Genomic DNA, 18,075 nt, shown 5'->3' on the forward strand with positions numbered 1-18,075 from the left:
AGCAAGAGAAAAAGATCGTTGGTATGAATTGAATACTACTAAAATGCTGAGTCTGAAAATTTGAAAAAAAAATGATTTTGATTTTTAAAGTTGTTTCCACCCAGAAAGAAGTAAGAGGAGTATTGGCTAGTGATATAAAACCTGACTCTCTGGAGGGTGGGGCATGGAATGGGTGGGGACCTATCAATTCAGTCATAACCATTGAGAATTTTCTACATTGATATTGATTAATCTATTCAATAAGTACTGATTTAGAACCTACTATGTTCTAGAGCTGTACTTCTCTGTCCAGGACAGTGGCTACTAGCTGCAGGTAGCTACTGAACACTTCGAATGGTGCTAGTGAGACTGAGAGACTGAAATAAAAAAAAATTAAATTCACTTAAATATAAACTTATAAACTGATACTTTGTCCAGTTATTGAAAAACTTCAGTATGTTTGGAACAACTTGGGTATATGAATCTGCTTTTTTCAACTGTAAATTTTATGGTATCTAAATATAGATCAAGTATTTTCAATGAAAATATAGTGTTTGCATTGAGATAAGGTGTGGTTGTAAAATATATACCAGATTTCAAAGACTTAGGATGGAAAAATGTGCAAAATATTTCATTAGTATATTTTATTGATTACATATTGAAATAATGTATTGCCTTAAATAAAATATATTATTAAAATTGATCTCACTTTTTTGTTTTTACTTTTAAAGAATATGGTTACTATAAAATTTAAGATAACGTATGTGGCTTGCATTGTATTTCTACTGGACGATGATGCTTTGGACATTGTGAAGACATTGAGAATACACAGCCAAACATCCCCCTAAGGATTTTATAGAATGGCGATGAATCCACTGCTATGGCAGGAAGAGGTAGAAGAATGCACAGGATGCTATGGGGACATAGATGAGTAGCAACTAAATCAGGCTGAGGTCAAAGATGGCTTCCTGTAACAAGAGATACAAGCTTACATTGATTCTTGACATTTGGGTAGGAGTTCGATGAAGAAAGAAGAAGGGCATTCAAGAAGAGGGAGTGGCATATACAATAACATTAAAGACCCAGAATTCCGAGCCTTTGGGTCATACTTAAGCTGCACCAATTACTAATTGTAGTGCCTCAGGAAAGTTACTTAGCGTCTCTGTGTCTGTTTCTTCCTCTATGAAATGGGGATAATACTATTGCTTACTTCATAGGGTTATTGTGAGAAAAGAATGAATTAATATACTTGTCAGAAGTGTGTTCAATGCCACATCAGTGTTTGCCGTTATCATTGTGAATTAGAAAAAGAAGTATTTCCCCTATAGTTGGAGTCAAGGGTTTGTGTGAGGGGGTCATGGGAGATGGAGCTACAGAGATCAGGCATCACACATTCACTTAAGCAGTTTGGCCTGTGATCCTTAAAGCTGTGGAGAATTAGTCATATCATTTTTAAAAAATCCCAGACATTAAGGTAGCAGAGAGTTCAGGGGGAACTAAGGCTCAAGGTAAGAGATAAGAGGCCAATTTAGCAGCCTAGTTGAGAAGTGATTCAGGGGCAGTGTGACTAGAGGGCAGAGCATGGATACCTCTGCAGTGGGTGCTAAGTGCTCTCAAAACTGTCTCTGCCTCTTTGTAGGTACCCAGTTAAACTTCATTTCCTAGCCTTTCTGCTGCTACCTGTGACCATAGGACTGAGTTCTAGCAAGTGCAAGGGATGTAGGTCACCATTCATGACGGCCCTCCTGTTCTTTCCTCTTCTGGCTCCAGAATGTCTTCAGAAGGGCAATCTTAGAAACTCACTGAAGACAGAAGAGCCTTCTTGGCCTATGTGAGTTGTCACTTCTTCTTCTCCAACCCCCCTCCCCCACACACACCTAAACCAACTAACATGGAATCGCCTTGGACTGTTTACATGAGAAAGAAATGCACTTCTTTTTTAAAAGCCATTTTACAGTCATATATTTGGAGGAATGTTTGATATAGCAGTTAGCCTATCCTAACTAATATAGACCTGAAAAGTACTGAAAGAACTGAGAGGATTTTTATGAAGTAAAGGGACTTGATGACTGATAACATATGGGAATGATGAAGAAAGTTGTCATCAAATTCTCCAAGTAGCACAGTCCCAAATGTTACCTTGAGTGCAAATATAAACAGTGAGCCAACAGGTATTTTCTTTGTGACCTTGTCAAAGCATCTTTTATACCAGTAATGAAAGCAGTAAGGCAGGGACAGAACTAAAAATTTGGTTAGGCTAAGGAAATTAGGGCTATATGTAAACTTAGAAGAAAAGAGGTCAAGTTTTTAAGATTCTGGGAAACATAGTGGAGTGGGAGATGTCCTCAGATCTCTCCCCTTGAAATAACAATAAGCTGAACATCTAAAACTCAACAAAAAACACTCAAAGTGCACACCAGCACGTCCGAGCGTGGGATCTGTGCATAAGACCTACCACAAATCAGAACCTCGGGTGTCGGGCAGTGGACTGGGAGAAACAAAGAAGCTGCCTCTTGCAGCTGGAGCTCCCTGCAGGAGGAGGGGGAGGGGAGAAGCTGCAGCAACTTCCCTGAACGGCCCTGCCTGGGAGAGCTGTGAGTTCTGCACGGCTGACAGCAGGGCCCAGTCATCAGGGCATACAGCAGAGAAATGGGATGGGACCGCAGAGAAACAACAGTTGATTTTTACTGGCCCCAGTTGCAAAACTGAGGCTGAGCCATAGCCCCCAACTCTCAACCCAGAGGGCCTCTCCCCCTATACATTACGAGACCAATCACCATGGAGCCCCAGGGGAATCTGAGCAAACCCTGCCGAGACTGTTGCTGACACTGACGGGAATGAAACTGAGGGTAGTGAGTGTGATTAAATATCTAAAAGAAAATAAAAAAGGCATTATTTAGGCTTTATATAAAGCAAGGATCCAAGAGGCTTAGACGCCACCTACTGGAAACCAAAAGAAAAGCACCTTATTTGCAGTAGGCTAAAGAGAGTCCTTTATATAATAAATCTTTCTGGAAAAACAGCAGAATACAGTTTCATTAATACCCAGGTGGAGAAATAGTGTATTAAAGACCATAAACAACCAAGGTGACAAGGCATTGCAGAAAGAAAGAGAAAAATCTCCAGAAAATAAGCTTACAGACATAGAAATATGTGACTTAAATGACAGAGAATTCAGGAAGGTACTTCTGAAAAAACTCAGTGAGTTCCAAAATGAGTCATATCAACAATTTCAGAAATTGAAAGAAAAACACAACTAGAACAGAGTAAGGAGATTCAAACCCTCAAAAAGAACAGAATAGATCTTCTGGAGATAAAAAAGAACACACTGCAAGAGTTGAAAAATGAAATAATAAGCTTGGGAAATAGAGTCGACCACATGGAGGATGTCGAAGAAAGAGGTCAAGTTTCAAAAGAAATTGGAAAGTCTGAGTGAGCTTCAAAAGTCTATATGAGAAGAAAATTGAGACAAGTCAGTTGGTTAAGGTGTTAAGAGTTAAGTAGATTCTAAACTTCTAAATAAGCAGGTTTTGGATTTCTAGAGGATATCATGTAGACAAGAGAAGATCTGACATACCCAAAACTATGAAAATTGAACTCTGATTCCAAGGCAACACCATTGTGTGCTCCTGAGTGAATAGGCAAGGGCTTCCAGAAGGAAAGTCAGAGCCTGGTATCTCTGTCTCTAGAAATCTAGACATGGCTTACTCTTAGAATGGAAAAGGCTAAGTCTTTCCAGAGCTCTAAGGGCTCTTACTCTGTAAAATGGAAAAAAGAGATAAGTCTTTAGGGATATACAAAATATAGTTGCTCCATGAAATCAAATCCAAAACCAAAGCAGAGTCAAACACTGTTTTTCCCTACTCAGTATCAGGCCCAGAGCCCTGAGGCCATAGCACATTCCCTCTCGTGTCTGCCCCAATCCTAACCATTCAAGCAATTCAGCAGAAGCTCACTCAGGGCCAGCATAGAAGAGGTGTGAGATGAATGTTGCTGCTGTCATCATGGTAACTAGTGTGAGCTCTAGACTTCATTGTGATCATGATAATTCTTTTTGACAGTTATTTTACATTAAGAACCATCTTTCTTTCTACAAGATTTCTCAAATCATTTCCTTATGTTGTTTCTTCAGTGGAGTGATACATTTTCCTCATCACAATTTTTGAAAATATGTTGTGAAAAAAAATACTGTGTGCTATCTGCAGTAATTACTCTTTCCTTTGCCTTAAAATAAGTATTATAGGAGAAAAAAATGACAAATACTACAGAAGTTGTGAAAATGGGCATTTATGATTTCTGACAAGCCTTTGCTAGCCCATGGCTGCTTTGGACTTTACCAGCCACAGTTGCTAAAGACCTGCAGGTAGAAAGATCAGCCTTTCCCAGCTCTAAATCAATGAACTTGTTAACCCTACCCCAGAGTATATCAGAATCTGGGCACCTACTAGCAGACAGGGTCTGAGATTTACTTGAGTACTCACTATGTGCCAGATACTGGTCTACATGAGTTCAATGTCCCAGTTCACTTAATTTTCAGAACAACCCTGCAAGAGTGGTACCGTTATTTGTACATGTAAGGAAACCAAGGTATAGAGAGATCACCCAGATAGAAAGTGGTAGTCAAGATACTAATAGCAAGTTATCATTCTCTGCCTGGTCTGGATTCTTTACAGCTGCTTTTCTTGAAGTAATCTTCGGTGAGTTAAAATCAATAAGTTAGAAATTAGAAGCCCTAGACCCACCAGCAGATTAACTCCTGCATTAGATTATTTTCTTGAGTCTTGTAACAACAAAAACAGCATTGACAACAGGACTATCAGCAAACATTTATTGAGCATTGGTGTCATGCCCCAAACAATATTAAGTGCATTTGCATCAATTTAATTCCAGTATCCAGTGGACATGAGCTGAGCTTCCCTGAGCTGCAGCCTTTCCCATTAGCAACCTCCTTAGGTCTTCAGTCATTTAGGTTGGACTGTTCTGGTGGTGGTTTATACTTCAAAGTCCTGATTGACCTAAAGTTAGAACTTGGCTTTGAACCTTGGGTACCTGACCATACTTTGGCAATTTTCTCTCCTTAAGGAGCTGGACCCTAATTGTTACCTAAGGATTGTTTCTTTCTGGATAAAACCTACCTTGACTTCCATTCCCAAACCAAGTTGTTGACTGACACCCTTCTCCCCTTTTACCAGATCCTATTCTTTAGCTATTTACATCTTAGTTATTAGGCCTAACTCTACAATTTCCAAATAGCCAGGACAGTTCCTGTGGCTTTCTCTCTACCAGTTAGCTGTTGCAGCCATTATGCCTCTTGCCAGAGCTAATGTGTGTCACATCTCATCTACCAAAAGAATAGTTCTCCATCTATGATGCGGATTAGGAAATGCCTACAGGCAGGGATCTGGTCTCATCCTCACTCCTTTGTGCCTAAGACATAGAACATTGATAACATTATTAATATGTGTTTGCTGAATGAATGAATGAATGCATGAATGAATATTGAAGTTCATCAATCTTCATTTTTCTCTTCTACTTTTAAAAATCAAGGTGATAACTCAAAATTTCTAGTTAGAATAAAGTATACCAGTTCTAGTTGATAATCTGACAGAAAAATTAACACTGCAGGTTACATTTTTCCAGTAAAAATTTTTATCACATAACTGGAATTTAATCCAAGATAATAGAAATGTACTGGTGCAGTATGAGATAAAGGGAATTTAAAGAACATAATAAAAAGAACATTACAATCTGGTTAACATAACCTAACCCTGGGAAGATTAATAGCTTTCAATTCATACAAAGGCTGAAATCTACAATTTGATATATATGTGGTCTTATTAAAAATGAAAGCTTATTGTAATGAAATGCTACCACCATGTAAAAATTAGCATGATATATAAAATAGACAATCCAATGGTGTGGCAATAGTTGGAGCAAACTCCTTCAAATAGAATTTCATAGGATAGTTTTTTACTTCCAAAATGGTCAAATCACATAATAGTTAGAGATATGATTAAAAATTATTTTCTAAAAAAATCCTGTAACAGAAGATAACTAATATCTATTTGGGGAAGGCTGGATTTTTAATAAATCATATGTGACTCTGCACGAAAATGCTTGATGTTGCCCTCTACTCTCAGCAGTCTGTTTAGCTAAAAACACACCAGACAAGGAGCCTCCTGGTGCATGGAATCAAGTTTTACATCTGTGAGCAGAAAGAAGGGATTTGCTGCCACTGTTATAGCACACTGGGGATGTTGTGGAGGGACCAGAGAATTTGTGGAACTACACAAAATCGAAAGTCTTTGGATCTGTACATCTTTAAAGCAATGAGTCATTTCCAGACTTGTGATTTTTTATTTCCTTTAAATTTGCTGTTATAAAATTTTTTAAATAAAACCATACTCAGAAGTGAAATATATTAAAGATATGAAAGGTAAAAGTGTTGAAGCAGAGGGTCTGGAGCCTTGAAAAAGCTTGTTTGACTCCCACGTCCTATCCCCTCCTCTGGCCTCTAAGGTACCCTATAGCATGTCTAGAATGCCTTAAAGCATGGTTTGAAAGCTGCCCAATCTGGAGCAACCTTCTTACTTTTCAGTTGTGGAAGCTGAGATTTAAGAAGTTAAGAGACTTGCAAAATCACACAGAGAAAATCAGCAGAGAGAAGAAATCAGAGCTGTTTTTCAGCACTGGACCTTAGAACCTTGGACCTCACTTTCTCATTGTTCTGTCCCTGGTAGCAGGGCTACTCAATGGTTCAAGGGTTGTCAGTCTGAGCATCACCTGGGAGCTTGTTAAAAATGCAGTTTCAGGCCTTGCTACAGATCTGCTAAATGAGGATCTCTGGGGCAGGACCCAGGAATCTGCATTTTAGCAGGCTTTTAGGGGTGATTCTCAAGCACCCTCACACTTGAACACCCCTTTTGCCTCCTCTGTCTACCTGGCTCTCACTCTCCAACTCTCCAACTCTCCAACTCTAAAGTAGTGAATGTTTAAATTTGGAATGAAAACGTCATTAAGGATGAATAAAGAAGTCAGGGGAGGGAAAGAGGGGAAAAACACTCCAGAGCCATTAATCCCTCATCTCAGGACCCATTCCAGTCATTTTGCAATTTAAATATCTTTATTTAATGATGCACTATAGAAAGGACTAATATATTCTGCTATTCTTCCTTGTTACTTCAGCTTTTTATTATTATTTATTATTATTTATGCCTGTAGCACCTGGTCTTCCTAGGTGGTTTCCCATCCAAGTACTAACCAGGCCTGACCTTGCTTAGCTTCTGAGATCAGATGGTATCGGGCTTGTTCAGGGTAGCATGGCAGTAGACCATGGATAATGGATCCACTAGGGTGCAAACCCAGGACCTTCTGCATGTAAAGCAAATGCGCTAACTGCTACACTATGGAACCATGTCCTACTTCAGCTTTTTAATAGGTAAACTAGAAGATCGTTTTTTAGAACTAAATGTCTTCATGTGCCCTATATAACATTTAATGTATAAATTAAATGTTTAAACAGAAGGGCTTGGGCATGCAGTTATGCGGCATACCAAAAAAACATGTATACATATGAGTAAACAAGCAATGAGCTTTTAAGAAAGTATGTCTTCTACTTTACAAAAGCTATACCATTTAAATTTTCAAAAATAAAATTACATATGAACTTGCTAAAGAAAGACACTATTTCAAAGTAATCTTTGGTAACTTCTTTTGTATCATGAAGGCCCATGAAAGTGAAGAGGGCGTGGATTATTAAAATTGTGTGGAACAAGGAAACTATATTTCACTCATTCGTTATTTTAAGTTAATGATTTTCTGACTCTTCTAAAAATTTTGGAGTAAATTAAAGATCATTTGAAATATCACAGAATCAGAATTGAGAGTAAGTACCTTGAAGGAAGGGATTATTTTAGAATGTGAAAGAATAGCCAAGGTCTTTGCTAAGTTATTTTTGCTTCGAATAGAAACCTCGAGTGCAATGTGTGAGAATATAAATCTTTTCCCAACATGCAAAAATTCTGCAGGCTTTTTCAAAGGAACCCTTGAAATTAGTATTTTAACTCTGCTACCAAGAGAACTATGTATGTGTTAGGTTTCCCAAATGAAATTATCTATTCCCAGAACAATCTATTCTGAAGCCACAAGAAGCAAATAGAATTCAAAGTTCTTATGCCTGATATACTTTGACTCCACCTTCTTTCATAAAACATATCACCTAGTTTTTGTTTCTCTTCACATTATATTGCTCCAACAGATATAGTTCTCCTAATTTCACCTAAAATGCATTATTAAAAAAATCTAAATGAAAATCGTAAACACGAATTATGATTTCACACAGCATAAGTTCCTTTAGATATTTTAAAAAATCGTGTATGGGGGTCTTTCACTTCATAAATCTTTGACAATAACATTACTTCTGAACCAGAGATTGTGTGGGGTTATACAGTATTTTCAACTAAAAATTATAGTATTTGGCTTAACACATATACTACATCATAGGTTGCATTTCAGATTATTTTGAAATCTCTAAGCTGCTCAGCAGGCCAAAACAAGCAATGCAGTCCACTTCTAGCTTATCAGTCATTGGCTTTGAGTCATCTAATCTATAACTCAAGGAAGGTGAGAAAGAATATTTGCCACTTTCGGGGGTGACCTTTGAACCTCAGGAGTCCCCTGGAGATAGAGCCGATTGATGCTTCCGATCTCCCACCATGCTCTGCCATCAGCTTCCACTGGCAGGAAATCCATAATGGAAATGTGCTTCACTTTTTACTTTGGTACTTTTATATATATCCTCCCTCTTCATATTCTGTTAGGAACTGAATTAGTTACTGTTTCAAAGAATAGGGGCCCTGTGCTAGGGAAGGGTGGGGAATAATGACAAGTAAGTCCATTTGTTTGGAATAAAATGGTCAGAAACAGAACAATAAACACAGAAGTCTGCTAGAATAGGCCTTCGGTTTATCAACACAAAGAGTTTTCTTCATGACTTTCTGGGGGCATCGGTTGCCATTAAACATAGAATTGCTAATACTTTCCTTTCCCTTTTACTTGTTTAATTATGCAGTCGGATATTAAAACATTTAGGCAAACATCCTGCCCAATTTTAATGATTTTATTTTTATTTTAACTATTTCCAATACAGATTGGAAATTTTGGTCAGTAAATAACCCCAACAAAGGTTATATATACATACATAGTATAACACCTCCGACATATAATGATATCCACCAAAGCCCCAAAGTAACAATATTTTGTTACCCATCACAGTGTCTCAGTCTGGGTTCCCACTAAGACAAAAGAGGATTTGACTACAAGTAGTTTATTTAGGAAGCGATCTTAGGAAACACTGCGAGGAATAGGAAAGTGAGGTTGGAAGGGGAAGACAGAATTGAGAATGCTTTATCGAGCAGATTACTGACATGGGCAACTGGGGCTCAGTGCTCCTGGGGACCCTCTGAGAACATGTGGAACATGTTTCAAAACATGGTTGAGGTTTGTTTCAGTCAATATCCTGGAACTTCTGGATTGGACTACATGTCCACCTACCACCCCAAAGCTACGGGGATATGGACAGGATATCTACAGCATCTGTTCTACAGATTAGATGTCATCACCAATCTGTACCCACAAAACAGTATACAGAATCTTATGCTGCAAATGACAACAAAATAAACAGATGCACATACAATATACATAGGATTTGATTTGGTTTGCAAAAACTTCCTGTATTTCTTTGCATATAAACTAAATTCATCTATCCAATTTTAAAGTAAAATCTTACCTACAGCTAGAAAAGTGTGGCATAGAAATTACTCAAGAGTTTTAAAAGATGTGCTTTGAGTTTAATTCTGACAATGTACGTATAAAACCATTCTTGTTTCAAGGGCTCGATCAGAGCTTTTAAAGACAAAATAGCAAGTCTCAAATCTCAGTGCATTTTCATAACTGGATGATCTGTATTTGTTGGCAAAAATTAAAAATGAGTAATTGTAATATAATGTGTGAACTCACAAAAGAGGAGAGATTTTCTTAAAGAAAAGTATCATTAACATGTTAATGTAAAGATCTGTCACTTGACAATAAAGAACAGAAAAGAAACCATTGACACATATTCCAAGGTCTAAAATTATTTAATATTTCACATCATAAAAGCCTCTTGATGTGACATTTATATTATTCCTAGAAGATTGTAAATCAAATCTGATTGTGCACAGTGAGCATCTCAGATTCATCCCTAGGAACAATATACTGTCCTGCATACAGAAACTTCTGGAACTTCTAGACAGAACAGCCTCTTATCTCTCAGATGCTGGGCAGGGGGAGAGATAGCGGCTAAGATGGTCCTGGAGTAGGAGGAGACAATCGTTGTCTCCTCCTTTTAGTAGGATGCTGAGGTTCCACCTTACTGCCACCCTGCCAACACAGTGCCTGCAACTGGAATGCTCCCTCCAGTCCAGCTGCCTCCCTTAGCCTCAGATTCAGAATGTTTTCGATGCGAAGGTCAGAGCACAAAACGAGGTTATCTGGGCTTTGGAGCCGAACAGACATGGGCTTGAGTCTCATCTCGGCTATGTGACCTTTGGCAAATTTCTTATTTGTTTCCTCATCTGCAAAATGGTAATAGTACCTTCCTCAAAGGTTTGTTGTAATGTATCTACAGTGCTTAGTACTTAGTACTCAAGAAAGTCTAGCTGCTGTTATGACTATTATTATTGTGGAAGGAAGGAAGCAAGCAAGCTACTGCACAGGAAGTCTCCGGGAAACTGCAAAAAGGATTAGGGAAATCTAGCAAACACAGAGAACTTTACATTTTCCATAACAGTGGTTTTCAAACTGTGGTCCCACTTGAGAACTTGTTAGAGATTTAAATTATCAGGCTTCACTTCAGACCAACCCAATCAGAAACTCTGGGGGTGGAGTCCAGCAGTCTGTTTTAACACACCCTCCAGGTGATTCTGATGCATGTTTAACTTTTGAGAACTGTTGCTCTAGGTGCATAACAGAAAGGGTAAATGAGCTTAGTTCATAAGGAACATTAACATCCCCTTCCTCATCATTGGTCCTTTTCTGGACATTTCTATCATTTGAAATTTTTCATTTACACTTTTTACTTATACAGCATCCAGTCTATCCATAAGACCTTTTAAAGTTGGAAATAGATGGGGGTCAAACATATGGTGATGGAAGGAAATTTTATTTTGAGTGGTGAAAACACAATGCAATATACAAATGATGTATTATAGAGCTATACACTTGAAACCTATACAATTTTATTAGCCAATGTCACCTCAATAAATTTAATAATAAAAAATAAAGTTGGAAGTAGATAACTAGCTGAGGGGTTGTTTGTATAAAGTCAGAGAGAATGACTAGAAAGACTCTTCCCAAGCCATTTTGAGTCTTATTTTTTGTTTTAAATATATTGGTATGTAATGAATATATAAGTATTTTAGTGTGTTAACAATAATCATATAAACAAACCCACCAGAGTATCAGATAATTGATATCTCATTACCTTTAAGTTTAAAAAGCAAGCAATAGTCATTCTCCAATTGAATTAGAAAGCATACATGGTTGCATGATAAAGCGTATGCTTTAATATAAACTCAGATTTCAAATCTTAAGGCTTGTCAAACAATATTTTGTCAGCCATATGTTTAACAGCTGTAAAGAAAACACAATGCTTTCCATTGATGAAAAATTTGATTACAGAGGAATCTTATTTAAGTACTGTCCATTTAAAATCTTAAATGACATTATTACATATGTACTTTTGATTTTAAATGCATACATATCTACATAAAATGTAGTCATTTCTCCCACTTCTTCATTGTTGAAATTGCCTTCGACAACAGTTATGCAGTGTCAAGATGGGATCAGAATGTGTGGGAGCAGAAATGTTTTGCAGTTATGCTTTGCTAACAAATGCAACTAGTCACAAATTACCAATGAAACAATCTACCTATCTAAGAAAGAGTGTGGAAAAGCTGGTTGTTAAATTGTTTCTCTTAATTCTCACCTATGCTAGAAGGAGAGGATATGAGAGTCAGAAGACATTAGTTGGGGCTCAGCTTTGGCTGGACTGGAATCACCAGGAATAATAATTAAAAAAAAAAACCCTGATATGTGAGTTTCCCCTAAAGAGTCTGCTATCACTGGCCTGGGAGGCAGCCTGGGAATTTTATAAAGCTTCTCAGGTATTTCTAGTGGCCATTGCAACCATCACCTTAGGGGTTTCCTCTAATCTAACCAGTTCATATTTTAAAAATATGACTACAATCTGTACTAGCTGAGAGTTGATGGGGAGAATCACTAGTGCCGGGTTCTTGGTACTTCTGCCCAGCCAAATTTTGGTCCTCTTCTAATTAGGGTTTTCTTAGAAGGGCCAGGCCAGGCAGTGGCCCTATGTTCCTTTCCCCATGTGTCTTAGTCTGTTTGGACTGCTATAACATAATACAACAGACCGAGTAACCTATAAAAAACAGACATTTACTTCTTATGGTTCTAAAGGTTGGGAAGTCCAAGATCAAGGCACCAGCATGATTGCATTTTGTGAGGATCCTCTTTCCGATTCCTGGCTGGCACCTTCTCATTGTGTCCTCACATGGTGGGAGAGGCTAGGGATCTGTCTGGAGTCTCTTTTATAATGGCACTAATCTCATTCAAAAAAGTTTCACCCTCATGGTTTAAGCACCTCCCAAATGTCCTACCTCCTAATATCACATCAGGCTTAGGATTTCAACATATGATTTTGTCTGTGTGTGTGTGTGGGGGGGGGGGGTGGCGGCAGGATACAAACATTCAGACCATAGCACCATGCAAAGGAATATCCAAACTGTGTTATCACTTTGATACAAAATGAATCAGTATTGAATACACATCCATTCATCCCATTCGGTTATTTATTTATTTACTCATGTATTAATTAAATATTTATTATGCAGCAGGTGTATAAAAAGACCTCAAGAAGTTGGTACTCTAGAGGGAAATAAAAATTCGTGGACAATTAAAATACCATATGACAAAAATAAAATAAAACAAAATATCAAATGACAAAGGATAAAATGAATGTTCTGAGGTAGCACATTGAAGATGCAGGGGATCCATTTGGGGACATTCAGAAACCTCTGAGCTGCTGTCTGAAGGAGGATTATAAACTAGCCAAGCAAAGGTGAGAAGGGAGGGACAGACTGTAAGAGAGGAAGCATGAACAGAGGGGCAGGGACAAGAAATAAAGAAATTTCATTTGCTTGCGGAGTTCAGTAAAGAGAGATGTGGCTCGAGGGGTCACATGGAGTCAGAGCATGGACTATGTAACCAGTGGAATGCTGGTAAGTGGTAAATAACTGGCTGTAAGAGGGAGCCTTAATTTTAGCATTTGCCGATTTCTGTGATGTAAATACTCCCACTATGGCTTTCAAGCTACCAACTTCATGTCAGTGAATAAGAAATTCAGTGGAAGGAGATGCACACAACTGGCTCTTAGGAGCTTATATAAAGGTGCACCACTGAAAAATTATAAACCACTTTTATCCTGAGAGCAACTGAGAGCCATTGAGAGTTTAATTCAGGGCATACAGAAAGAATGCATGCTTGCTATTGTGGTCTAAGCAGTGGTGCATTCCTTTGGCATATCTATATGCTCACAGTTCTGACTAAAGACAGATATTCATGAGTCTCTTGGTGAAGGGGCAATCTCAGGTGGTCTAAAGTAAAACCAATGAGCTCAAATAAGGATTCAAACTGGAATGGAGAGTTATTAGCATTACATCCCAAGGGAAGTAAAAAATTGGAAAAGTATTCTTTATGTCTTTAGAAGGGTCTATCAGGGTTGAGTAGGGGGTATTGCGTCGGGTTCACATATTCTAGCCCTTGATTTTGTAATAAGCAAGAACTGGCCAAAAAGAAATGTGTAACAGAAACAAAGATTGTATATGAGGGTATAATGTGTATTTGCTTTTGTGAATATTCAATTATATTAGAGGTTTGGAGAAGGGATGAACACAGTTGGTTGGAGGATGGTTGAGAAAATGTGGAAGATATTCCCTCAAGGATTAGGGCATTGTTAGGCAAAGGGCAGGGAGAAAGCCAAGAAGCCCCAAGGAATTAATTGCATGATGCAGAACTTAGATATTTCTTTATAAAAAGCAAAGACAGTGGTTCATGTAGACCATGAACTATTTGTATGAAGATATTTTTAAAAATCTATGGGTAGTTACAATAGTAGTAGCAGATTTTCTCAGCATCCTCTCACCACAAACATCATAATTTACTGACCATTAGATTTTCCAGAATAGCAACAGAGACATATCCAGCTCAAGGTATACAGACTTTGGCACAAACCTCTGCTTTAACACAGAATATAATGAATGCATTGTGACTGATTTTCTCATTTGCCTCCACAACTATAGTCTTGAGGCCAAACGTTTTATCACTTTCATCCTTAAATCTAACAGTAAAGTGTTTAATGCAAATCTGTTTATTCATAATGTAATGTTTTAGGTTTGGAAGGAGGAAACAGAGGAAGAGTGAAATGTAAGAGAAGAAAGAAAAGGTTTTCTAACTAGCACAAAGAACAGATCTGAGGGTCATGTTTATGTACATGTAAAATCAGCACAAACATGATACTCACATAGAAGTACAGATAGAAAAAAATCAATTGGACTGAGAAGGGGTGGGGTTTCCACTTCTCCATGAAATGCATACCTTCCAGCTGTCCTTAGCTAAATTCTCTTCTCTTTCAAAGCTCCTTTAGACCCTCCATAATCAAAACATTGCAAAATTGGGAGGAGATAGGCATACTGTTTGATTCATTCCTTTGAATACAGCCTAACTAATTTTGCTTACAAAAATGACAGGAAATATTGGAAGATAGCTCAGCTAAGATCATTTAAAATGGAACAAAGAGCTCTGAGGAGTGGCAATCTATGATTAATATATATTATATAGAGAGTGACTCTTCTGTGTAGGTAAATATCTAATTGAGTTAAATTTGACATTGCCAAAAGGTAGTTTGTTCTCTTTCACTCTATGTGTCTGTACATGGAGGACATAAATACTACTGCCATTATTGTTACTGTGATAGAAAGACCTCTCTTCCATAAGCCAAATTTTCTTTCATTTTGCTGCTTATTAAATCCCTATCTCCCTTCTTTTCCTACAATTGCATCTCCAAAGCTCCTTAAAAGGGGACAATAAGGTAGAATGTCTATGGGCTATCTAACTATGGTTAGTGACTGGTTTGAGTACAGTGACATTCAATGCAAATCTCAATGAAGTTGTCAGGACACTTTCAGTAGAAAACCTGCCAAAGGAGTTGATATAAATCTTTAAGTTACAGGAGAGGTAAAATTATCATATCACCTTCATGATAAGAAGAAAGAATTTGAACTTAAAAAAGTCAGAAATAAAAACAAAAAGAAGGCACTGTAGAACATCTCACTACTGAAATATGACTTTCATGTACAATGATCTCTCTAAAAACCAAAGACACTTCTCAGCTATTATTTAGTAAATGACTACAAGTTCTTATGATAGTGTGAGTTTTAATTAGTAGATTATTTGCTGATGAATTCAAAATCTTAGCCTTTCATTGTTGGCGTTGTGGCTATACGCATTCTTATATGTCTCGCTAGTTCTTGCCCCATTTTTCAGATTGCTTTCATGTCTTCCTTTCCATCCCTTATCTCCACTTCTCAAATCCTCAACTTACCACAGTCAGACTGCTTACCTCTGGTTCTAGTGTAAATTCTTAGATTGTGTCATCATGATCCTTTAACTTGCTGAACTCCAAGGTGTAGTGTTCACAATGAGCTTTAGAAAGCTTCCTGATAGTCCCTAAGACTGCTAGCCACTCCCATATCTTTGAATTTTTCCCTTGCTCAGCTTTCTATAGACTTTTTTCACCTTCTTTGTCTTATATTTTCTGGCCACTCCTTCTTAGTGTCTACAAGGTGTCCTTTAACTTTCGTCTTCCCAATGTTGTTTTCTGTTGGACATTTCACCTGGGAACTCACACCCCTACTCTTACATAAGTGGAAAGCTCTTAAAACCTTAGGTGAGAGAATACTGACTGGGTGGCTTCTATTCTCTATTCAGTCCAGAATAAAAACATGATGGAATATTACTTAGGGTCCATTTTATACAGATAAGGACATTAAAGGTCACTGATAAATGTCATGCAGTTGTAACTAATCTCCATCTGAGAGCTTCTGGTTTCACACCTTTCTCTCTCTTTGGCAGTGAATAAGATTCCATGTGTGCATATGTATGCTACTGGAGTGCTTCTCAAGCTTTAATGTGCATGCAAATTCCTTGGAGATCTTGTTACAATGAAGATTCTGATTTCACATTTCTAACAAGCTCCAAGTGATGCTGAGGCTTATGGCCCATGGAGCACAATTTGCGTAGCAACGTGATTTGGTTTTACGAAAATGAAGCAATTAGTAACAAATAGGACACATAGCTCTCTAATCATTACAGAACTGAGACTATGAGCATTTAAAAAAGAGTGACTATGAAAGAAAAGAACTATGTCCGAATTATCAAATCTTCAATGCAATATTGTCTAAGGTGGTACAAAGAAAGATTAGCCCTTCACAAAGCTAAATGAGCTTCACAATAGTCAGGGCAGTAGGATTCAGTGGATCCACAAACTCGTTTTCACTTATATCACTGAGAAGGACATATCAAAACAGGCTCTCAAAAGAGACAGTGCCTTGCTCTGCAAAGGTTCGAAAACGAATGCATGCTTAACCTTACGGTCATTGGTTGGATCTGGCATTTAAAATGAAAAAGCCATGATTTCGATTCTATAAAAAAAAGTACTAAATTATAAAATCTAGAGCTAGAGGGGACTTAGGATTATTTAGCTATGCCTCTTTATTTGCTTATGAGGAAACAGAATTTTTGCAGGAATTACTCAAAGTGCTACAGCTAATTAATGGTGGAACTAGTCGCAGAATGCAGATCTGATGCTCGGAGTGTTCCCTCCATAGTGATACGGGATATCACTTGTAAAATTTTTTAATCTTTTAGCAGGAAATAAAATGGGACATCTCTTGTAGAGTTCTTAATCTTTTCAGTAAAAATAGTTAAGTTTTCTTCCCTCCTTTCTTTAGGAAAAAGGCTCTCTCCCTCAAATCCCAATAACTGCCCAAAATTGGTGACTCAGATCCTCTGGCTATTGATAAGGTCATAGGTCCATTGTTAGCAGAAATGGTGTTAGGCCAGACAGGGCCCTTAGAGTCTGAGAGGGGAGGGGACTTTAGGCCAAAGGTCTTTTTTATCTCTTAAAAAAATAATATTAACCAAGCCCGTTTCCCTTTACTTGCTTAACAGGCAAATCAATAATCAAAATTAATAGATGTATGATTTAAATAACAAGTTTGTATCTTCTTTTCCTTGTCTAGGGACTGAGGTGGCACTTCAGTAGGAAACTCAAGACCCAATCCTGACTGAGGCAGAAAGGGAAAGACTTCCATGAAACCCCAATAGGCAGAGACAATGACCTTTCTCAGCAGGAAGCAGATACAGAAGAAGAGACCTCCAGTCCCTCGACATTCACACTAATAATAAGGGGGTTCATGGCACTTAGAAAAGAGTTTGGCAGGAAAGTTAGGGGGTTTTGGGTCTGCCCACAATTTAGCAAGCCAGAAGGTATTTTTAGGTTAAAAGTAACTTCCACAAAGAAACAAGTAAGCGGAGAATTAGGTACCAGTTTAAACCAGTCACTCGTACCTGCGCAATGAAGATCCCAAAGACCTTCAATTTACCTGAGCCTCATTATACCATCATTATAATATGATGCATATGCCCGAAAGTTTATTAATATCATTATAACAGACAATTCTGAGGACGAACATGCGCAGAGAGGAAATGAATCACTGAGTCCTGTCAATCTTGGTTGTCCATCGAGGAAGCCTACCCCTCTAAAAAAAGTAACCGCCCACAGCAAATAGGGATAGAAGTCCCAAAGGCTTTGTTACCCGGCATTTTGAGCCACGCTTCTCTTGCTCAGGCCCGTTTCCATGTGTGGAAGTGTACTTTCACTTCTAATAAAACTTTTCTTTTCTGCTGTATTTTGGTGTC

The 18,075-nt window shown here is 37.9% G+C and overlaps 1 protein-coding gene and 1 pseudogene across 10 annotated transcripts in view; both read right to left on the bottom strand.

Annotated features, from left to right (window-relative positions):
• DMD (dystrophin) overlaps positions 1-18,075 on the bottom strand; it is a 2,254,165-nt gene that overhangs the window by 379,301 nt on the left and 1,856,789 nt on the right. The window lies entirely within an intron of this gene.
• Positions 7,192-7,310, bottom strand: LOC118608597 (annotated as a pseudogene).

This window comes from Rousettus aegyptiacus, unplaced genomic scaffold, assembly GCF_014176215.1.
Source record: "Rousettus aegyptiacus isolate mRouAeg1 unplaced genomic scaffold, mRouAeg1.p scaffold_m13_p_9, whole genome shotgun sequence".
Lineage (NCBI taxonomy): Eukaryota > Metazoa > Chordata > Mammalia > Chiroptera > Pteropodidae > Rousettus > Rousettus aegyptiacus.